Source organism: Giraffa tippelskirchi, chromosome 11 (assembly GCF_054371585.1).
Source record: "Giraffa tippelskirchi isolate mGirTip1 chromosome 11, T2T-mGirTip1v1.2.pri, whole genome shotgun sequence".
Classification (NCBI taxonomy): Eukaryota; Metazoa; Chordata; class Mammalia; order Artiodactyla; family Giraffidae; genus Giraffa; species Giraffa tippelskirchi.
Window position 1 is genome coordinate 46,169,345 of NC_137285.1, and position 24,893 is coordinate 46,194,237.

The following is a 24,893-nucleotide window of genomic DNA, read 5'->3' on the forward strand; positions in this document are numbered from 1 at the left end:
GTAAAGAAATATAAAGGTAGTCTATTTCTTTTGGTTCTTTCTTATTTCTTCTCATAATTGTACAACCTGAAAATATTTTACTCTGTTAATTTCCATTATTTCTTACATGCTGGTATTTAACTTTTTAACATTAAATTATCAGTTCTTTTATGTTGATCTCATTCTTCCTACAGTTGGATTTTTTTTTTTTACTACCACACTTGCTGAATATGCCTATGAATTGAATGAAACATATTCATATAGCTTCCTTTCCTTCATTGAACATATCTAGAGTAAGCATACATTTAAAATTAAGCCTTAGAGATGATTTACACTGGGTAGTGGATACCCATTTTTCTTAATATCTATTTCACAAATGATCATGCATAATATTATAATTTTTGAGTTTTCATGTCACTCCATTTAAGTAGGCAAGGATTTATCTCATTAATAATGTTAACAAAGCAACCTTATAAACCTATAGAAAAGGTAAATAAAGAAATATCAGGGCTACAAATCTGGAATAGTATGTATAATTTAACATGCTGGGAAAGGAAGACTTAGTGTCTACTGTGTACCAAGTAGTGCTAGATAGTCCATGTAGGATTTTATGATATTGTGGACCTCTACAAGTCCCATCAACTCCAGAACATGCTTGGTAGAATGCAGTATAAATTAGTGCATGACATATAGAATGCTTGTATGGCTTAGTCTCTAGTAATAAATGCAATATTGTTCTTTGGATGTTTGAAACAAAACTTAAGAGTTCATGACCATGAACAGTGTACAAAACAAAAACAATAACTCAGGTCATGTGATAATAAGCAATGCCAACATCAATACTGATTCTTTAACAATATTATCTGGGTAAAATGTTTCAGGAATGCTACTATCATTATTTGTTCCCAAACACAGAAAGGAGTTTTCAACATAGTTTAGGTAAGCGTTTTCATAGAGATTAATTCCAGGTTCTGCCAAGGGAGATTGACAAAGCCTTCTACTTTTAAACTACTCTGATTCATAACTGCCTTATATAGCTTTATTGTCGAATCTTAGTCCTCTAAATTGATGTAAAAGAAGACAGTGGATTATGGACAGGTGTGATCTTGGAGGTAGAATAGAGATTTGGTCAGGCACGTATCAAAGTGACCTGGAGATATGACCAATGAAATTTATAAAATGGAGTGATTTATCCATCATTTATGCCTCCATTTATCCTGCCTACACATTTTTGTTTGTCTTTAAAATTCCTTTGCTTCAAATAATGTTTACATTAACTGCAAAATTATTAAATTACTAACTTAGTGATATTAAGCTATCCCAATATTGAAATTTTTAATTAAGAAATAATTTGAGAAGAAAACTAAATGTTCAAAATTATACTTTCTTTTATTCATTTCCATTATATACCATATAATATGGAAAAAATGTTTTGGAAAAGTATTATGAAATACTTGTCCTCATTTCTATGAACAATCTAGGAATTTAAAATACTAATATTTAGTAGTATTAAAATATTTGCATATTTAATTATTCTATCTTAATTTATGACTGTCAAACAGCTTATTCTTAGACTGTAATCTATACTCCTACTCTTTTTAAAATTAATTTTTATTGGAGTATAGTTGTTTTACAATGTTGTATTAGTCTCTACTGTACAGCAAGGTGAATCAGCTACATATATAAACATCTATTCTCTCTTTTTTTATATTTCTTTCTCATTTACATCACCACAGAGAACTGAGTAGAATTCTCTGAGCTATACAATAGGTTCTCATTAGTTATCTGTTTCATGTATAGTATAAATATTTATATTTCAATTTTTATATTTATATATACATATTATTTTATTTGTATATTAAATACATAATTTATAAAATAAATAGATAAATAAGCATTATTTATTAAATATTAACAAATATATGCTATATTTCTTATATTTATATAATAATATATAAATATAATTATATTATATTAATAAGTATATTAATAATATCATAAATATATAGCATTGTATTTATATTAATGAAATATAATATTTATATATTAAATATAGATATATAATATAACTGTATGTATTAAATATATTTATATTTAAATCCCAAGCCCCACAACTCATCCTTTCCTCCCTAGGTGTCCATATATTTGTTCTCTATATCTCTGTCTCTACTGCTTTTCAAATAAGATCTTCTATATCATTTTTCTAGATTCTATATATATATGCGTAAATGTATGATATTTCTTTTTCTCTTTTCTGACTTACTTCATTCTGTATGATAGTCTCTAGGTCTATCCATGTTTCTACAAATGATCCAATTTTATTCCTTCATATGGCTGAGAAACATTTCATTGTATATATGTACCACATCTTCATCCATTCCTCTGTTAATGAACATTAAGGTTATTTCCATGTCCTGGCTATTGTAAATAGAATTCCAGTGAGCATTGGGATGCATGGCATCTTTTTGAATTATGGTTTTCTCTGGATAAATGCCCAGTTGGATTGCTAGGTCATATGGTAGTTCTATTTTTAGTTTTTTAAGGAACCTCCGTATGGTTCTCCATAGTGGCTGTATTAATTTACATTCCCAGCAACATTGCAAGAAAGTTCTTTTCCCTCCACACCCTCTCCAAGATTTATTGTTTATAAGTTTTTTTAAAGATGACCATTCTGATGGTTGTGAGGTGATATCTTACTGTAGTTTTGATTTGCTTTTCTCTAATAATCAGTGATGTTGAGCATTTTATGATGTGTTTGTTGGCCATCTGTATGTCTTCTTTGGAGGAGAAATATCTATTTAGATCTGCCCATTTTTGATTGGGTTGTTTGTTTTTATGATATTGAGCTGCATGGGCTATTTATTCTGACTATTAATCCTCTGTAAGTTGCTTTGTTTGCAAATATTTTATCCAATTCTAGGGGCTGTCTTTTTGTCTCATCTTGGCTTCCGTGGCTTTGCCAAAGATTTTAAGTTTAATTAGGTCCTACTTGTTTAGTTATGATTTTATTTTCATTATTCTAGGAGGTGGGTCAAAGAGGATATTTACATGTAGCTGTCCAGTTTACCCAGTACCACTTACTGAAGAGCCTGTCTATTCTCCATTGTATGTTTTTGCCTCCTTGTTCATAGATTAGGTGACCATAGATCTCTAGTATTTCCCATTCTGTTGTTTTCCTTATTTCTTTGCATTGTTCATTTAAGAAGGTCTTATGATATAATAAGTTTTTCTTATCTCCTTGAGATTTTCTGGAACTCTGCATTCAATTGGGTATATATTTCCCTTTCTCCCTTGCCTTTCAATTCTTTTCCTTCCTCGGCTATTTATAAAGCCTCCCCAGACAGTCTCTTTGCATTCTTGCATTTCTTTTTCTTTGGGATGGTTTTGGTCACTTCCTCCTGAACAAAGAATATTATGAATCGCCATCCATAGTTTTTCAGACACTCTGTCTAGCATATCAAATTTCTTAAATCTATTCATCATCTCCACTGTATAATCATAAGAGATTTGATTTAGGTCATACCTGAAAGCCAAGGGGTTTTCCCTACTTTCTTCAATTTAAGCCTGAATTTTGCAATAAGGAACTCATGATTTGAGCCACAGTCAGCTCCTGGTCTTGTTTTTGCTGACTATATAGAGCTTCTCAATCTTCGGCTGCAAATAATGAAACCAATCTGATTTTGGTATTGACCATTTGGTGATGTTCATTTGTAGAATCATCTCTTGTATTGTTGGAAAAGGGGGTTTGCTATGACCAGTATGTTCTCTTGACAAAACTCTGTTAGCCTTTGCCCTGCTTCATTTTGTACTCCAAGGCCAAACTTGCCTGTTACTCCAGGTATCTCTTGACTTTCTACTTTTCCATTCCAATTTCCTAAGATGAGGCTTCCCTGGTGGCTCAGATGGCAAAGAATCCACCTGCAATGCAGGATACCTGGGTTTGATCCCTGGATTGGGAATATCCCCTGGAAAAGGAAATGGCTACCCACTCAGTATTTTTGCCTGGAGAATATCATATACAGAAGAGCCTTGCACGCTACAGTCCATGTGGTCATACAGAGTCGGACATGACTGAGCAACTAAGTGCTCACACACGCTCCTATGATGAAAAGGATTTTTTTTTTTTGGAGGGGGAGGGGTGTGTTAGTTCTAGTAGGTCTTGTAGGTCTTCATAAAACTGGTCAATTTCAGCTTTTTCTACATCAATGGTTTGGGCATAGACTTGGATTACTGTGATGTTGAATGGTTTGTCTTGGAAACGAACTGAGATCATTCTGTCATTTTTGAGATTGCCCCGAAGTACTGCATTTCAGACTCACAAAGAGTCAGACACGACTGAGTGACTGAACTGAACTGAACTGCATTTCAGACTCTTTTGTGGACTATGAGGACTACTCCTCATAAAGGATTCTTGCCCACAGTAGTAGATACAATGGTAATCTGAATTAATTTGCCCACTCTTGTCCATTTTAGTTCACTGATTCTTAGGATGTTGATGTTTACTCTCGCCATCTCCTGCTCGACCATATCCAATTTACCTTGACACATGGACCTAATATTCCAGGTTCCTATGCAATACTGTTCTTTACAGCATCAGGCTTTACTTTCAACAGTAGACGTATCCACAACTGAGCATTGTTTTCCTTTTGGCCCATCTACTTCATTCTTTCTGGAGCTGTTCATAATTCCCCTCCATTCTTCCCCAGTAGCATATTGGGCACCTCCAGCCTGGATGGCTAATCTTCTAGTGTCATATATTTTTGCCTTTTCATTCTGTTCATGGGGTTCTCTCAGCAAGAATACTGGAGTGGTTTTACATTTCCTTCTCCAGTGGACCACATTTTGTCAGAACTCTTCACTATGATCCACCCAACTTGGGTGGCCCTGCACAACATGGCTTGTAGTTTCATTGAGTTACACAAAGTCCTTCACCACAACAAGGGTATGACCCATGACTGAACAAAAACAACAGTAGGTGATCATATGTGCATGGGCTTATCTCTGGGCATTCTATCCTGTTCTATATTTCTGTTTTTGTTACAGTACCATACTGTCTTGATTAATGTAGCCCTGTAGTCAGGGAGCCTGATTCCTCTAGCTCTGTTTTTCTTTCACAAGGTTGCTTTGGCTGTTTGAGGTCTTTTGTGTTTGGATACAAATTGTAAATTTTTATGTTCTATTTCTGTGAAAAAAAATGTCATTTGTAATTTGATAGGGATTGCATTGAATCTTTAAATTGCTTTTGATAGTATAGTCATTTTCATAATACTGATTCTTCCAGGCAAAGAACATGATATATCTCTCCATCTCTTTGTGTCTTTTTTATTTCTTTCAATAGTATCTTATTTCTGTGTATAGGTCTTTTGTCTCTTTAGGTGGTTTATTCCTACCTAAAGAGGAATTTTATTCTTTTTGTTGAAATGGTAAATGGAATTGTTTTCCAAATTTCTCTTTCTGAACGTTTGTTGTTAGTGTATAGGAATCCAAGAGATTTCTGTGTGTTAATTTTGTATTCTGTGACTTTACTAAATTCATTAACTAGTAGTTTTCTGGTGGCATCTTTACGATTTTCTATGTATAATATCACATCATCTGCAATGTGGCAGTTTTATTACTTTTCCAATTTGAATTCCTTTTATTTCTTTTTCTTCTCCAATTGGATGTTGCTAAGACTTCCAAAACTCTGTTGAATAACAATGGCAAGAGTAGCTATCTTTGTCTTCTTTTTGATCTTAGAGGAAATGACTTTCAGTTTTCTCCATGAGAATAGTGTTTGCTGTGGGTTTGCCATATATAGTCTTTATTATATTGAGGAGATCAGTGCAAATAAATTGAGCAAAGCAATGGAATGGAAAAGACTAGAGATCTCTTCAAGAAAATTGGAGATACAAAGAGAATATTTCATGCAAAGATGGGTACAGTAAAGGACAAATGGTATGGACCTAACAGAAGCAGAAGATATTGAGAAGAGGTGGCAAGAATACACAGAAGAATTATACAATAAAAATCTTAATCATCTAGATAACCATAATGGTATGATCACTCACCTAGAGCCAGATATCCGGGAGTGTGAAGTCAAGTGGACCTTAGGAAGCATCACTATGAACAAAGCTAGTGGAGTTGATGAAATTCCAGCTGAACCATTTCAAATTCTAAGAGATGATGCTGTGAAAGTGTTGCACTCAATATGCCAGCAAATTTGGAAAACTCAGAAGTGGCCACAAAACTAGAGAAATTCAGTCTTCATTTCAATCCCAAAGAAAGGCAATGCCAAAGAATGTTCTAAACTACTGCACAATTGCATTCGTCTCACAGGCTAGCAAAGTAATGCTCAAAAATCGCCAAGCTAGTCTTTAGCAGTACGTGAAGCAAGAACTTCCAGATGTTCAAGCTGGATTTAGAAAAGGCAGAGGAACCAGAGATCAAATTGCCAACATCTGTTGGATCATAGAAAAAGCAAGAGCATTCCAAAAAAACACCCACATCTACTTCTGCTTCATTGACTATGCTAAATCCTTTGACTGTGTGGATCACAACAAACTGTGGAAAATTCGTAAAGAGATAGGAATATCAGACCACCTGACCTGCCTCCTGAGAAATCTGTATAAAGGTCAAGAAGCAACAGTTAGAACCGGACATGGAAAAAGACTGGTTCCAAATTGGGAAAGGAGTACTTCAAGGCTGTATATTATCACCTTGCTTATTTAACTTATATCCAGAGTACATCATGCAAAATGCTGGGCTGGATAACACACAAGCTAGAATCAAGATTGCCAGGAGAAATATCAGTAACTTAAGATATGCAAATGACCCCACCCTTATGGCAGAAAGCAAAGAAGAACTAAAGAGCCTCTTGATGAATGTGAAAGAGGAGAGCAAAAAAGCTGGCTTAATACTCAACATTAAAAAAACTAAGATCATGGCATCGAGTCTCATTACTTCATGGCAAATAAATGGGTACTGAAATGATCTGATTGTTGAGGTTAGTTCCCTGTATATGCACTTTCTGGAGAGGTTTTTTTTTTTTTTTATCATATATGGGTGTTGAATTTTGTCAAAAGCTTTTTCTGCATTTATTAAGAGATCATCTGGTTTTTATTTTTTAATCTGTTGATATGGTGAATGATATTTATTGATTTGTATACATTGAAGAATCATTCCATCCCTAGAATAAATCCCACTTGATCATGGTGTATGGTTCTTTTAATGTGTTATTGGATTCTCTTTACTAGGATTTTTGCATCTATGTTCATCAGTGATATTGGCCTTAATTTTCTTTTTTTGTGGTATCTTTGGTTTTGTTATCCAGGTGTTGGTGGCTTTGTAGAATGATTTTGCATGTATTCTTCTTCCCTCTTCTATTTTTTGAGAGTTTGAGAAGGATAGTTATTAGCTCTTCTGTAAATATTTGGTAGAATTTACCTGTGAAGCAATCCAGTCCTGGACTTTTGTTTGTTGGAAGATTTTTAATCACAGTTTCAATTTCACTATTTGTGATTGGTCTGTTCATATTTTCTATCTCTTCCTGGTTTAGCCTTGGAAGATTGTACTTTTCTAAAAATTTGTTTCTTGGAGGCTGTCCATTTTATTGGCATATAGTTGCTCTCTCCTACTATTTAAAACAGAGAAAAACTTGCATTTCTAGTAGTGATTGTATAAGAAATAAATTTCAGTCAGTTTTAAAGAATTCGTTTATGCTATTATATATTTTATAAATAGTAACTCAGTATTGGAATCTTTGTCAATAGGTTGACTAAAGTTTCAGATTTTATTTTAAAACGTCTGATAATTTAATCATGATGCTTACCTTCTTAAGTGAAAAAGTCTAAGAAAATAAGAACATTTTGGGTAACTATCATTTGAAGTGTAACTGAGTATCTAAGGACTTTTACATGTCATTATATTATATTGGCAGAAAAAATTCATATATAATATGTAAACAATTAACAAATTAGTAATTGATTTGTGTGTTCTATTAGTTTATATTCTTGTTCCAATGCGTTTTTGAGGTTTATTAAAATAGAGTTGAGCTAGACACAGTGGAATATATAGGTTGAATAAAATTGAACTATTGAATTTATACAATCAAGATGATGTTTGTTTTATAACCCATGGATTTCTTTTTTCCTTTGAAAAATACTGGCAAGCTTGGAAGTAAACATTAGCTATGAAAAGAAATGCTTTTATAGAGTAGTTCTACAAATGATCATTTTATAATCATCTGTAAAGTAATCCTATAATCTATGATTTTATTAGACCATCTCTACTTCAAAGATCCTTACGCTTGTATGTCTAACTCACTCTGTTTTCAGTAGATAACTGAGAATTTCCCATACTCTCTCTAAGTTAACAAGAGTTAAGTGTTAAATACACCAAAGAAATAATTGTTGGGACCTCCCTGGTGGTCTTGTGGCTAAGATTCCATGCACCCTATGCAGGGGGAATGGGTTCAATCCCTGGTCAGGGAACTAGATCCTGCATGCTGCAACTTAGAGTTCAAAAGCCACAGCTAATGATCCTGCATGCTGTAGCTGTTACTAAAACCATGTGCAACCAAATTAATAAAATATATTTTGTTTAAAAATAAATAATTGTTATTTGAGGAAACAAAATAATTCTAGCAAACGACTGAGCGACTTCACTTTCACTTTTCACTTGCATGCATTGGAGAAGGAAATGGCAACCCATGCCAGTGTTCTTGCCTGGAGAATCCCAGGGATGGCGGAGCCTGGTGGGCTGCCGTCTACGGGGTCGCACGGAGTCAGACATGACTGACACGACTTAGCAGCAGCAGCATATATTATCAATCTAATGTTTTCTCCCTATCTTAAATTTTAATATGTCAGAATCAAAATACCATGTTTTAAAGGTAGTAGACCAACTTCTCCTCAGTATGATTTACAATATGTTTTTCTATAAACAAAGTGATGGAATAACTTTAACTGGGCAGTCTTTCAACACGTGTTATACTAACATTGCTAGTGGAATTTTAAAAAAAAATTGAGAAAAACATTTAAATAATTGCAAAACACTATGAAAGTTGTTTTCAACTCACTATAAAGAGAGACTAAAACTTCTGCCTACAGATCATTATGAAGGTCTGAGAGGAAGGTTTTGTTCTTTATACACATTTGCTCTTTAACGTACAGACGTAAGATTTTGAATCAGTGTTAGTTTTCCAGTGTGAATGATCAGTATTCAAATATAAATATTAAATGATACTCTGACCAAGGGCCTTACTTACTTTACAAAGTTGCTCTACAATAAACTAAGAAAGTGCTTTAGAGACTTAAATATATTGTAAAACGTAAATTCTGCTTGTTTCTAAAGTGATATCTATCTGAAATTTGCACATTTCTCTTTTGTCATTCTCCCTAATTCTCCAGATCCCTGCAGTGTTTCAGAATGGTTGAACTTTAAATGTTGTGCTTCAGGAGATCTTTAAATTGTCTTATTTTGCACAAGTACTAATGTATAATGCAAAAGGCTTCAGTTCAGTTCAGTCGCTCAGTCGTGTCCGACTCTTTGAGACCCCATGAACTGCAGCACGCCAGGCCTCTCTGTCCATCACCAACTCCCGGAGTCTACCCAAACCCATGTCCATTGAGTCGGTGATGCCATCCAACCATCTCATCCTCTGTCGTCAGCTTCTCCTCCTGCCCCCAATCCTACTCAGCATTAGGGTCTTTTCCAATGAGTCAACTCTTCGCATGAGGTGGCCAAAGTATTGGAGTTTCAGCTTCAACATCAGTCCTTCCAATGAACACCCAGGATTGATGTCTTTTAGGATGGACTGATTGGATCTCCTTGCAGTCCAAGGGACTCTCAAGAGTCTTCTCCAACAGCACAGTTCAAAAGCATCAATTCTGTGGTGCTCAGCTTTCTTCACCGTCCAACTCTCACATCCATACATGACCACTGGAAAAACCATAACCTTGACTAGATGGACTTTTGTTGGCAAAGTAATGTCTCTGCTTTTAAATATGCTATCTAGGTTGGCCATAACCTTCCTTCCAAGGAGTAAGTGTCTTTTAATTTCATGGCTGCAGTCACCATCAGCAGTGATTCTGGAGCCCCCAAAAATAAAGTCTGACACTGTTTCCACTGTTTCCCCATCTATTTCCCATGAAGTGATGGGACCAGATGCCATGATCTTAGTTTTCTGAACGTTGAGCTTTAAGCCAACTTTTTCACTCTCCTCTTTCACTTTCATCATGAGGCTCTTTAGTTCTTCTTCACTTTCTGCCATAAGGGTGGTGTCATCCGCATATCTGAGGTTATTGATATTTCTCCCGGCAATCTTGATTGCAGCTTGTGTTTCTTCCAGCCCAGCGTTTCTCATGATGTACTCTGCATATAAGTTAAATAAGCAGGGTGACAATATACAGCCTTGATGGACTCCTTTTCCTATTTGGAACCAGTCTGTTGTTCCATGTCCAGTTCGAACTGTTGCTTCCTGACCTACATACAGGTTTCTCAAGAGACAAGTCAGATGGTTTGGTATTCCCATCTCTTTCAGAATTTTCCACAGTTTATTGTGATCCACACAGTCAAAGGCTTTGGCATAGTCGATAAAGCAGAAATAGATGTTTTTATGGAACTCTCTTGCTTTTTCGATGATCCAGCGGATATTGGCAATTTGATCTCTGGTTCCTCTGACTTTTCTAAAACCAGCTTGAACATCTGGAATTTCACAGTTCACATATTGCTGAAGCCTGGCTTGGAGAATTTTGAGCATTACTTTACTAGCATGTGAGATGAGTGCAATTGTGCGGTAGTTTGAGCATTCTTTGGCATTGCCTTTCTTTGGGATTGGAACGAAAACTGACCTTTTCCAGCCCTGTGGCCACTGCTGAGTTTTCCACATTTGCTGGCATATCGAGTGCAGCACTTTCACAGCATCACCTTTGAGGATTTGAAATAGCTCAACTGGAATTCCATCACCTCCACTAGCTTTGTTCATAGTGACGCTTTCTAAGGCCCACTTGATTTCACATTCCAGGATATCTGGCTCTAAGTGAGTGATTACACCATCATGATTATCTGGGTCATGAAGATCTTTTTTGTACAGTTCTTCTGTGTATTCTTGCCACCTCTTCTTAATATCTTCTGCTTCTGTTAGGTCCCTACCATTTCTGTCCTTTATTGAGCCCATCTTTGCATGAAGTGTTCCCTTGGTATCTCTAATTTTCTTGAAGAGATCTCTAGTCTTTCCCATTCTATTGTTTTCCTCTATTTCTTTGCACTGATCACTGAGGAAGGCTTTCTTTTCTCTCCTTGCTATTCTTTGGAACTCTGCATTCAAATGGGTGTATCTTTCCTTTTCTCCTTTGCTTTTTGCTTCCCTTCTTTTCACAGCTATTTGTAAGGCCTCCTCAGACAGCCATTTTGCTTTTTTTGCATTTCTTTTCTTGGTGAAGGTCTTGATTCCTATCTCCTGTACAATGTCATGCACCTCCATCCATTGTTCATCAGGCACTCTGTATATTAGATCTAGTCCCTTAAATCTATTTCTCACTTCCACTGTATAGTCATAAGGGATTTGATTTAGGTCATACCTGAATGCTCTAGTGGTTTTCTCCACTTTCTTCAATTTAAGCCTTAATTTGGCAATAAGGAGTTCATGATCTGAGCCACAGTAAGCTCCCGGTCTTGTTTTTGATGACTGCATAGAGCTTCTCCATCTTTGGCTGCAAAGAATATAATCAATCTGTTTTCGGTGTTGACCATCTGGTGATGTCCATGTGTAGAGTCTTCTCTTGTGTCGTTGGAAGAGGGTGTTTGCTGTGACCAGTGCATTCTCTTGACAGAACTCTATTAGCCTTTGCCCTGCTTCATTCTGTACTCCAAGGCCAAATTTGCCTGTTACTCCAGGTGTTTCTTGACTTCCTACTTTTGCATTCCAGTCCCCTATTATGAAAGGGTCATCTTTTTTGGGTGTTAGTTCTAGAAGGTCTTGTAGGTCTTCATAAAACCATTCAACTTCAGCTTCTTTAGCATTACTAGTTGGGGTATAGACTTGGATTACGATGATATTGAATGGTTTGCCTTGGAAACAAACAGAGATCACTGTCATTTTTGAGATTGCATCCAAGTACTGCATTTCAGACTCTTTTGTTGACTATGATGTCTACTCCATTTCTTCTAAGGGATTCCTGACCACAGTAGTAGATATAATAGTTATCTGAGTTAAATTCAGCCATTCTAGTCCATCTTGGAGAAGGCAATGGCAACCCACTCCTGTCCCCTTGCCTGGAAAATCCCATGGACGGAGGAGCCTGGTAGGCTGCAGTCCATGGGGTTGCTAGGAGTCAGACACGACTGAGTGACTTCACTTTCACTTTTTACTTTCATGCCTTGGAGAAGGAAATGGCAACCCACTCCAGTACTCTTGCCTGGAGAATCCCAGGGACGGGGGAGCCTGGTGGGTGGCCGTCTCTGGGGTCTCTCAGAGTCGGACATGACTGAAGTGACTTAGCAGCAGCAGCAGCAGTCCATCTTAGTTCGCTGATTCCTAGAATGTCAATGTTCACTCTTGGCATTTCCTGTTTGACAACTTCCAATTTGCCTTGATTCATGGACCTAACATTCCATGTTCCTATGCAATGCAATGCTCTTCACAGCATCAGACCTTGCTTTTATCACCAGTCACATCCACAGCTGGGTATTGTTTTTGCTTTGGCTCCATCCTATCATTCTTTCTGGAGTTATTTCTCCACTGATCTCCAGTAGCATATTGGGCACCTACTGACCTGGGGAGTTCATCTTTCAGTGTCCTATCTTTTTGCCTTTTCATACTGTTCATGGAGTTCTCAAGGCAAGAATAGTGAAGTGGTTTGCCATTCCCTTCTCCAGTGGACCACATTCTGTCAGATATCTCCACCATGGCCCATCCATCTTGGGTGGCCCCACATGGCATGGCTTAGTTTCATTGAGTTAAACAAGGCTGTGGTCCATGTGATCAGATTGGCTAGTGATTGTGGTTTCAGTCTGTGTGCCCTCTGATGCCCTCTCTCAGTGCCTACCTTCTTACTTGGGTTTCTCTTACCTTGGACGTGTGGTATCTCTTCATGGCTACTCCAGCAAAGCACAGCTGCTGCTCCTTACCTTGGACATGGGTTAGCTCCTCTCAGCCGCCACCCCTGACCTTGGACGTGTGCTAGCTCCTCTCAGCCGCCACCCCTCACCTTGGACGTGGGGTAGCTGGAATTCCAGTTGAGCTGTTTCAAATCCTGAAAGATGATGCCGTGAAAGTGTTGCACTCAATATGCTAGCAAATTTGGAAAACTCAGCAGTGGCCACGGGACTGGATTGCTTTCTTTTTTTCTCCACTTGCATGAAATATCTTTTTTCAGCCCCTCACTTTCAGTCTGTATATGTCCCTAGGTTTGAGGTGGGTCTCTTGTAGACTGCATATGTAGGGGTTTTGTTTTTGTATCCATTAGCCAGCCTTTGTCTTTTGGTTAAAGCATTTAACCCATTTACATTTAAGGTAATTATTGATAAATATGATCCTGTTACTATTTATTTGTTGTTTTGAGTTCATTTTCATAAACCATTTCTTTATTTCCCATCTAGAGAAGATCCTTTTACATGTATTGAAGAGCTGGTTTTGTGGTGCTGAATTCCCTCTGCTTTTGTTTGTAAAGCTTTTGATTTCTCCTTCATATCTGAATGAGATCCTTGCTGAGTAGAGTAATCTTGGTTGAGGTTTTTCTCTTTCATCACTTTAAGTATGTCCTGCCATTCCCTTGTGGCCTGAAGAGTTTCTATTGAAAGGTCAGCTGTTATCCTTATGGGGATCCACTTGTATGTTGTTTGTTGCTTTTCCCTTGCTGCTTTTAATATTTGCTCTTTGGTTTTATTTTTGTTAGTTAGATTAATCTGTGTCTTGGGTGTTTTGCCTTTGGGTTATCCTGCTTAGGACTCTGGGTTTCTTGGACTTGGACAGCTATTTCCTTCCCCCTTTTAGGGAAGTTTGGGGCTATTATCTCCTCAAGTATTTTTTCATGCCTTCTTTTTGTCTTTTTCTTCTGGGACACCTAACATTGAAATGTTGGGGCATTTGACATTGTCCCAGAGGTCTCTGAGGTTGTCCTCATTTCTTTTAATTCTTTTTTCCTCTCTGCTTCATTTATTTCTACCATTCTATCTTCCATCTCACTTATCCTCTCTTCTGCCTCAGTTATTCTACTCTTGGTTCTCTCCAGAGTGCTTTTAATCTTGGTTATTTCATTGTTCATTATTGACTGACTCTTCTTTATTTTTCTAGGTCCTTTTTAAACACGTCTTGCATTTTCTCAATCCTTGTCTCTAGTCTATTTATCCGTAACTCCATTTTGTTTTCAAGATTTTTGATAATTTTTGCTATCATTATTCTGAGTCCTTTTCAGATAGACTCCCTATCTCGTCCTCTTTTGTTTGGCTTGGTGAGTTTTTATCATGTTCCTTTACCTGCTGAATGTTTCTCTGCCTTTTCATTTTGTTTAGATTGCTGTGTTTGCAGAACCCTTTCTGCAGGCTGGAAGTTCATGGTTCTTCTTAATTGCAGAGTCTGCTCCCTGTGGGTAGGATTGGGCCAGTGACTTGTCAAGATTTCCTGCTTGAGGGAACTTGTGTCTGTGTTCTAGAGGGTGGAACTGGATCTCTTCTCTCTGGAATGTAATGAAGTGTCCAATAGTGAGTTTTGGGGTGTCTATGGGTTTGGCATAGCTTTGGGAAGCCTGTCTTTTAATGCTCAGGGATGTGTTCCTGTGTTGCTGGAGAATTAGCATGGTGTGTCTTGCACTGGGACTTGTTGGCTCTTGGGTGGAGCTTGGTTTCAGTGTAGTTACGGAGATTTTCAGGTGAGCTCTTGTCTATTAATGTTTCCTGGAGTCAGGAGTTCTCTGATGTTCTAAGTTTCTGGAGTTAAGCCTCCTGCTTCTGGGTTTTGGTTCTTCTCTTACAGTAGCCTCAAGACTTCTCCCTCCATACATCACAGAAGATAAAACCCCTAGATGAAAGAACTCTCCACAATCAGAAATACCCAGAGAGATTCACAGAGTTACACAGAGAAGAGAAAAGGGAGGAGGGAGATAGAGGTGAGCAGGAGTAGAAGAGGGAGAGTCAAAAAGGGAGAGTGCAATCAAGCCAGTAATCAAATCCCTAAGTGTTCTTCACAGCCAGGAACACCCAGAGAGATTCACAGAGTTATATAGAGAAGAGAAGAGGAAGAAAGGAGATAGGGGTGACCGGGAGGACAAAAGGGAGAGTCAAAAGGGGAGAGAGCAATCAAGCCAGTAATCAAATCCCTATGTGAAAATGGATACTGAAGATTAGATTCTTAAAGATACAAAGTTGATAACAAATATCAAAAAGCAAATATTAAAATCCTAGAATTGAGGTTAGACTTTCAAAAATACAATATAAAAAATACAAAACAAAATCGATCACAAATGTTTAAAATATATATATAGAATTTGTTTTTAAAAATAGGTTTTTTCTGAAAGGTAATAATAGGCTATAAAAATGAAAGTTAATGGAGTAATAAAGAACTAAAATTTTTTAAAAATTTAAAAGTGATAATAGTAAAAAATATATCTAGGAATTTCTCTGAACCTTTTGTGGGCAGTGTGGGGTCAGTTCAGTGTCTGACAGTCCTTTGTTCTGGCTTGTACTTGTTATCAAGGTCTATAGCTTCCCCTTTAATGCAAAGTCTCAGCATTAACTACAAAGTTTTAATCTCTTGTACTTGTCACTTCTGGAGTGGTTTCCCCCTTCTTTGTTTGGTTTGGTTTCCTCTGTTTGCAAGTCTCTTCAGTGTCTTAATTTCTACCCTGATATGAGGAGGTGAAGGTGGCCACTTATTTAGGCTCACTTGTTAGGTTGTGCTGTGGAGAGGGAGGGATATTGCAAACAAATACCACTGGCATGTATGGGGAGTGCTCACAGTGGATGGACCACACTGGGTTTGCCACAGCCCAGGCTGGTGTGTACCTCCCAGGCCCACACTGCTCAGGCTCCAGGGTGCCCTGCAAGGGCACTGTCCCAGTGAGCCCTGTGTTTCCTGCACTTCCCTAGTCTAAGCCACTCAGGTTCTTGGGTGCTCTGCAAGGGCACAGACCCAGATGGGCTGTGCATTTTGGGCTTGCCTACGTTCAAGCCACTCAGGTGATCGGGTGCTTGGTGAGCTCACTGTCTCAGGTGGACCATGCATCTTATGCACCTTCCTGGTCCCAGCCACTCGATTTCCCAGGTGTGCTGTGAGGGCATAGTCCAAGGTGTGCCAGGGGTCTCCTCTGGTGAGCTAATCTCAGGCTGTGACACCCCTGGCTATCCAGGATCCCAGGAAGACATGGTTAGCAACTGGCGGCCTGCTCAGTTTGGTGGAAGATGCAGTCTTTGGGACCGAGATTGCAGCAGTACCTAGCCTTCCGGCTCTGGCTGTCTCACACCTGCCTCTCTGCCTCTGGGGAGGGAGGGCCCTAAATGGCAGCCAGCTTGCTCTCCTTTGGTATTCGCTAGGGCACAATCCTTTGTTCTGTGAGCTATGCCAGGAGTCACCATGTGGTGTTAAGAGTCTTCTGTGGGAAAGTTCCTCTTTTTAAGATTTTTTGTCTCTCTGGTGATCCCATGGTTTGGGTTGCTATCTCAAATTAGCCCGTTTAGAGTGTCCTCAGGGCATTCAAGCCTGGTTTTACCCTAAGGATGATGCAGCCCACACCTCCCTGCCCAGCCCCCACTCACTGGTGGCGGGTACGAGCATCTGAGCCACTTTTCTGCTGGTAGATGTGGTTAGGTGTGTATTCTGTGGGCTTACCTGGTGGTTCAGCTGGTAAAGAATCTGCCTGCAATATGGGAGACCTGGGTTTGATCCCTGGATTGGGAAGATCCCCTGGAGAAGGGAACAGATACCCTCTCCAGTTACCCACTTCAGTATTCTGGCCTGGAGAATCCTTGGACTGTATAGTCCATGGGGTCACAAAGAGTCAGATACGACTGAGTGTATTCTGTGTGTGTGTGTGTTTTCCCCCTGGTTATATTGCCCTCTGAGATTTCAAAGCTCTGCACAGATATGCCTATGAGAGGGTTTCCTATTGTGTGGAAGCGTCTCCTCCTTCATAACTCCCTCCCCAGGACAGGGCTCCATCCCTAGATATTTTGTCTCTGTTTACCTCTTTTGTATTTTGTCCTACATCCTTTTCAAGAGATTTGGCTGACTTTCTGGGTGCCTGGTATCCTCCTCCAGTGTTAAGAAGTTGTTTTGTGAAAGTTGCTTAACATTCAAATGATCTTTTGATGAATTTGTGGGGGAGAAAGTGGTCCCTGTCCTATTCCTCTGCCATCTTGGGACCCCCTTCCCAATTATGGTTTTCATTCTGTCTGCCCTCTGATGGTAAAAGATAAGAGGTTTGTGGAAGCTTCCTGATGGAAAGGACTGGCTGTGGGGGAATCTGGGTCTTGCTCTGATGGGTCCAAGCTCAGTAAACCTTTAATCCAATTTTCTGCTGATGGGCAAGGCAATTTTCCTTTCCTGTAGCTTGGCCTGGGGCCAAACTATGGTAGGGGTAATGGTGACCTCATTCAAAAGGACTGATGCCAGTTCCCAGGACTGTTGTATTCAGTGACCCTGACTCCACAGCAGGCCATCTTCGACCCATGCCTCCACTGGAGACTCCTGGACATTAGTTAACATTATTTGCTACTCCCCAAATGTAAGGAGAAATCTCCTTTCACAATAAAAGCCTGTCACCTTCTTACAGATTGAGGCCAGTGTGAGGATATTATTCCAATTTGTCTTCTAAAAACATCGCTTTAAAAGCGAGGTTTTTGAAAAAAGTTATTTTCCTGTTACAAAGTACCAAGTAGGAATAGTATCTTCTCCTGATTGCTAGCTTAACAGTTTTACTCACCCTATCTCCATTATATTCTTAAGGACTAAATTTTTAAACAACTTGACTAGTATACTTGCTGTGTAAAGCCTTTTCCTTCTTTTGAATTTGATTCTGAAGGCATATCTTGAGTTTCAACAATGAACAATGAATACTTGATAGGAGCAGATAATAGTGTCCTGGAATGATTTTAAGGAAATTTGACCATGTCTCCCAGAGTTGCCTTTAATCTAGCACCAGACAAGGTAAGATTCAGAGGCAAAACAGAATAAAAGAAAAAACGGAAGGTTACATAATGAGTCACATATACATATAGAAAATTAGTAAAATGAATAAATCCACCTCTTCCATAGTTTGCCAAAGTTTCAATTTGTTAAAGCGTTCTTGTAAGTAGAGTTTATTTTTCTTGGCATATATGTATGCTGTTCAGATAAACATGATTGGCGAATACTAGATTTATTGTCAATTTCTTTGTAATCATGGTTGGATTTAACCTTGATTACAAAGAAATTCTTACCTTTAATTAGGTTATGTTCAGATTTTACAAATTTGGAATATTATCCTTTTAGCTACATTGGCCCACTCCAGTACTCTTGCCTGGAAAATCCCATGGACGGAGGAGCCTGGTGGGCTGCAGTCCATGGAGTCACAGTCGGACACGACTGAGCGACTTCACTTTCACTTTTCACTTTCGTGCATTGGAGAAGGAAATGGCAACCCACTCCAGTATTCTTGCCTGGAGAATCCCAGGGACAGAGGAGCCTGGTGTGCTGCTGTCTATGAGGTCGCACAGTCGGACACGACTGAAGCAACTTAGCAGCAGCAGCAGCAGCAGCTACATTGAAGCTATTAATGACATATTCAAGATTTCATTATAAGAGTTTGGGTAATAAGGAGGTTTACTGTAACTGACTTGGATACTTATTTTTCTAAGCCATACATTTTACTGTCAAACAATTTTATTAAGAACTTCATTTTCTAAGCTAAAATGATCTTGTTTGTTTGCTTGGTTATTGTTTTAATGCAAATGAAAGTGGGCCACTGTCCAAGGGCCAGGGGAGGAAAAACACAGAAAAAAGTCTTTTTTAAACAAAAAAAGTAAGGGTAATAATTGGTTGATAAATTCTGCATAATTCTCTTGAGGAATATTTGCTGTCCTAAAGGTAAAATTTACTATTCCTTGGGATTTTTCATTTCCTTTGACAAGGCTCAGGATATACACTGAGGAATATATCTGAGAGTAAACACTGTAATGCAACTGCTTGCAAGTTACTGCAAAAATATTGTTGATTAATTGCTACTAAAAGTTGTGTCTTTCTAATCTCATTTATGAATAACTTGGGAGTTGTATCCTGAACCATTGATTGAGAATAGGAAAATATCCAAAACTTCTGATGCGCTTCTCTGCTCTTTGTACTTGAAGGTGGTAAACTGATTATTCAGTAAAACCCTACAGTGATAGAACAGTGAACTGACAATCATTTAACTAAATTAAGAAAACCCACTGCTCTCAACTCTGTAAATACACTGTACCCACCCCCACCACTACCAAATATCCTGTCTATGGTCACTAGAATTTATTTCCTCATTATAGGTTCTGAAATCCCTTGTTTAATAAAATTGAGATCTGAGGATCTTGTTAATCCATGAAGGGCAAAACAAAAATGAAGTATTCTCCTAGCACTCTTAACACAGAATAAAAATCTGAAAACAGAGTTGGCTAGAGGTTTAGACTGCATCACAAAGTCTATAGGTTGTCATCAAATAAAAACAAAATGAGGCAGAAGAAAACAAACCTAGGAGTCAGGATTTGAAGTTGGGTGAAGAAAATTCAGGACCTGAGGATGATAAATACATTTTTCTCAGTCTGAGACAAAGGGCTGCTCTATGCTTTTTAAAAGTGTTTGTTACTTTTATATCAAATACTTAAGGGTCACACAAACTGGGCATGTGTTTTGGTGTGTGAGAGAAGAAAACAAAACTTAATTATTTGGTTATTGTATCCATAGATTCCCTTATTACCATAATCACTCAACCAAGAGAAACAGATTGTCTTAATGATTAAACATTAAAGATACAGACCTTAGTTTTTACCTTTTTTTGGCTGCACTGGGTCTTTGTTGCTGAGCACGGGTTTTCTCCAGTTGTAGCGAGTGGGGGCTACTTTCTAGTGGTGGTGCATGGGCTTCCCATTGCGGTGGCTTCTCTTGTTGCAGAGCACAGGCTTTAGGGCACTTGAGCTCAGCAGTTGTGGTAAATGGAGCTAGTTGACCCGTGGCATGTGGAATCTCTCCAGATCAGGGATAAAACGCATGTTCCCTGCATTGGTAGCTGAATTCTTCACCAATGGACCACCAGGGAAGTCCTATACATTCTTTACTTATACCAATGATGGAACCATTTCTTTTGGAGATGTGACTTTCCAAAATACCTAGGGATTAGTATAACCTATTACATCGTAGTTACCTCAAACTATTATCATCAGGCTAAGTATGTAAAATCATATGAAACCACTATAACCCCTGATTATTTTATACAATGAAACACACAATTCCTTAAATTAAAAGAAAAAAACAAAATTTAAAAGGATAGAATTAAAGTGAAGTGTTCTTGAGTTTTTTCAGAAATTTCCTACTATCTGAACAGTGCTTAAAGCCTTGTTTTAAATATTTTCTAAGAAAAAAAGTATACTACATCAATTCCTATAAAATGAGTGTTAAACCAAAACTTTACCCATATTTTGGAAAATAATGCCCTATTGTCTCTGCACATTTTTAAAATACATGATTGTTAGAGAATCTGGATCACTCACCTACTCCTAAGTGAAAATGGTACAGCTACTCTGGAAAATAATACAAAGGTTTCTTACAAAGCTAAATGTACATTTTCCATCTGACCCAGAAATTGCACTATTGAGTATTTATACTAGAGGAACAAAAAGTGATGCTAACATAAAATCTGTATAATTAATGTTACTAACAGGTTTATAATAGCTGAAACTATAGAAAATATTGCCCTTTTATAGATGAATGGTTAAACAGACTGTGACATCATGCCACAGAATACCATTCATCAATAAAAATTTATTGATACATATAACAGTTGGGACAGATATCACATAATTATTCTAAGTGAAAAAAGCCAATCTCAAAGTCTGTATACTACCTGAATCCATTTATAAAGCATTATTAAACAGATAAAATTATAGAAATGGAGAACCAGTTAATAGTTGCCAGGAGCTGGTAGGGAACAAGATGTCTGTGGCTATACAAGGATAGCACAAGAAATCCTTGTAATGGAATTATTATTCTATATCTTGTTGTGATATGTCCATATGAATCTACACATAAAATTGCATAGATATACAGACACACATATACATGAGTGCATATAAAACTGATGAAATCTGAATAAGGTTGTTGAGTAATATCAATGTCATTTAATTGATATTATACTGAAATTTTGCAAAATGTAAACTACCTTTGGAAGAAAATGGATAAAGGTATGTGGAATCTTTTTGCATTGTCTCTTATAACTATCTGTTTATCTGAATATCTCAAAATTTTAAATAATATGTCTCTTAGAGAGCAAAAATGCATTCTGTGAAGTCTTATTTATGACTCACGAAAAATGTTACACAGTTTAGGCTGCCCAGATACTTACACTTTTCAACTTGTTGCAGTAACAGTTGGGAACCATAAGAACAGTATAATATAGGTTGTAAAATATATGAAATATTTGGAACAGGTCATTAGCCAGGCTGTTAGATTCTGTGGTAGATTAGATCATTGTTCCACAAATATTTTTTTCCCTTCCTCTTACCTCTGTGGACTTGGCCATGTGACTTGGCCTGTCAACTGGATTGACAGAAGGAATGTGATGAGAAGCTTGAAGTAATTGTGTGATTGGGCTTGTCTTGTTCTACTTCAGTCTTTGCCATGAGAAGAGCATGCCCCAGCAAACCCACTGGTCCCAAAAGGATAAGAAAAACAAGGAATAGATTTGAATCAAACCCATGGTTAAGAATTAATCACAGCCTTAGATCAACTGAACTCCAGCCAAACCACATGCACAAGAGTGAGAAGTCAAAACTTGATTTGCATGCTACTTCTTTTAGAGTGGTTTCTTATATAGCTTCTTTGTGGCTATAATTGACTAATACAAAACAAATAATTAATGAGAATAGATTTCAAGACACTCTGAAATTAAGGCTTAGGTAAAACAGAATGTGGTGTAGAAGTGTATATCATAACTGACAGTTCTCAAACGTCTGTCTTTTCAGAGTTGAAACTGACAGTTTAAGTATAGATCTTGGTATTCTTTATTTTTTTCTCATACTTATTAATGCTTTATTTCCTCTCTGCCCCAAAGTTTATAGGATTAAGAAAATCTTAATGGAATGAGGCTATACCTTGATTTTTCATTGAAAGTGGAAAAGCAATAAGTACATTAACAGCCTCTGCCCCTCAACATTTTAATCTTGATTTTTCTGCTAATATGTTAGGAGAATAGCTTGGTCAACTTTTGTTTACTGCAGTGTCACTCGTACTTAAGTGTTTAACACATAAATAATTATTGAATTATTCAACTTTCTTAGTTTCCTATCCCCCTAGAATTGTTTACTAAGTTGTTTTAGTTGTTTTTACTAAGCTGTTTTCACTCCATGCTTTTATAGTCTGTATCAGTGACATGAAAACTGTTTGGTCTTTCTGGAAAACATTGTCAAAAATTTTTTGTATTGTGCTAGTGTGTGTAATCACCAATATGGAAATTTCTATCAAATTTATTTGAAAGAAGATAAGTATTTCTTGTTATGATGAATTGACATTATTTTATCCATGGATAAAAGAAACAAAGATCATAACATTTCTCTAGTTTGTTTTGGCTTCCATAAATATGAATACAATTTAATGCTAAATAATAGTAAGTCTGTAGTGCCACTGAATACGTAATAAACCTCATTTTAATTATCTTCACTTCTTTTAACTAAATGAAATAAAATACTATTCTATCAAATATACTTACAAATAAATCAAAATTTAGTTATTGAAATTTATGACCTAGAATAACTGATAACATAAGCAACACTAAATAAAACTATTAAAATGTATATTCTAATCTGTGAGGTTAAAGTTTTAAAATAGTTTATGGTGATTAATTCTAAATATATATTTTAAACCCCAGCTAAGTTTGAAAAAATGATAATAATGCAAAAATCTACTTTAATGAAGTCTGAAACAATTATCAGGAAATTTTATTTGAGAGACTACAGGTTAATGAATATGACAATTAATAAACAACTGGTTAATATTGGAAAGTGATGGTAATCAACTGAATAATGCTGTTATAATGTAAGCTCTTGATTTTTTCTGTGTTGTGCAACTCCAAATAAATCCTCAATTCATTCAAGAATTATTGGCAAAGCAAAATGTACATAGATATAGTAACACTTATATATTTTAAAAGAAAATTACTGGTATGTTTTTACAGCTTTCTTGAATTTATGTGATGAAGAAAATAAAGGGTAAAATTAATAACATTTAAGGAAACATTTATAATTCAGACCTTTAGGGATATTTTTGCCTCAGGATTTAGATGTAAAGAGAAATACTGGTTGAAAGTAAATGTGTTGAACTATAGATATTTAGTGAACAGAAAAATATTGTGGTAAATAGGCCTTTTGGTTTAGTCAAATAGACTGATTAAAGTAGCTCCAAATTGTAAAGCAAGTGTTTATATCTTCCATCAAGTGCTTACTCGTTCAGTTGTGTCCAACTTTTTGTGACCCCATAGACTATAGCCCACCAGACTCCTGTGTCCATAGAATTCTCCAGGCAAGAATACTGAATGGGTTGCCATTCTTTTCTCCAGGGGATCTTCCTAACCCAGGGATCAAACCTGGGCCTTCCACATTGCAGGTAGATTCTTTACCGTCTAAGCCACCAGGGAAGCCCCAATATTTTCCATTAAGAGGCTCTAAAAGAGGGGACTCTTAAATAGGATTTATACATGATTTATGTTTAAGATTCAGATTATTTCCTATAAGGGAGAAATTATTTAACCTGGTCTGTAACCTGAAACTCAAGGCCTTATTTTTTTTAGTAAAGGGGAAAAGCTGGAGCATTTAGAATCATACCCTCAAGATCAAAAGAAAGTGCTTAAAAATGTATTCCCCATGCCACCATATTTAAGTGATTCAATAATCACACTAAAGAAATTTATAATGAAGGGAATAAGTGAAGTATCATAAAAAAACATAATTTACTTAGAGCAAATTATCAATTTTGGCAACTAGATGAATACAGGATTGCTATATTTAAAACTATTGTGCCCAGTTTGAAGTTCACAATTATTTCTTCAAAGTATGTGTAATTTTAATTTTCTAAATATATTTGCTATTTGGAAAAAATGTGAGACCTTTGACTATATATCAAAAGAGTCAGAATGGCTTTTAATAGTAACTAGCTGTATCTTTATTTATACAAATTTCCTTTCTGTATCTGAACTTAAGATTTTAACTTCTAGTCTAAATAATATTAAATACTGACTAGAATTCTTTTAGAGGTTTGTCAACTTACATTGCTACATAAAATGAAATACAGAATTGTTCAAATATCTGGAGTAAACAAAAAATATTTGTAAAGCAGTTTCCTTATTACCTAGGCAAAAAAAAAAGCAGTAGAATTATGTAATGGTTACTTTTATATGTTTACTTAACTGTCTGTATATTCATGTGAATGTATATAAAATATATATAAATGCATAGTATATAATGTGTATATATTTTATATGTATATATACTTTTATCATCTAATAAACTTTACTTTTAAAATAACAATTCATCTAGGAAATTAAACCCTTTTAATTTTTATCTTGGGCTTCCCAAGTGGCTCAGACAGCAATGAATATGAGACCCGGGTTTGATCCCTATAGAAAGGAATGGCTACCCACTCCAGTATTCTTGCCTGGAGAATTCCATGGATAGAGGAGCCTGGAGGGCTTCAGTCCAAGGGGTCTTCATGTGCTTCAGTCCAAAGGGTC

The 24,893-nt window shown here is 36.8% G+C and overlaps 1 long non-coding RNA gene across 1 annotated transcript in view; it reads right to left on the bottom strand.

Moving 5' to 3' along the window:
- Window positions 1-24,893, bottom strand: part of LOC145527350 (uncharacterized) — a 390,970-nt gene that overhangs the window by 12,711 nt on the left and 353,366 nt on the right. Inside the window, exon 6 of the long non-coding RNA XR_014069702.1 lies at window positions 21,675-21,818. This is a non-coding gene — a long non-coding RNA (uncharacterized LOC145527350). The remainder of the gene's footprint in view (window positions 1-21,674; window positions 21,819-24,893) is intronic.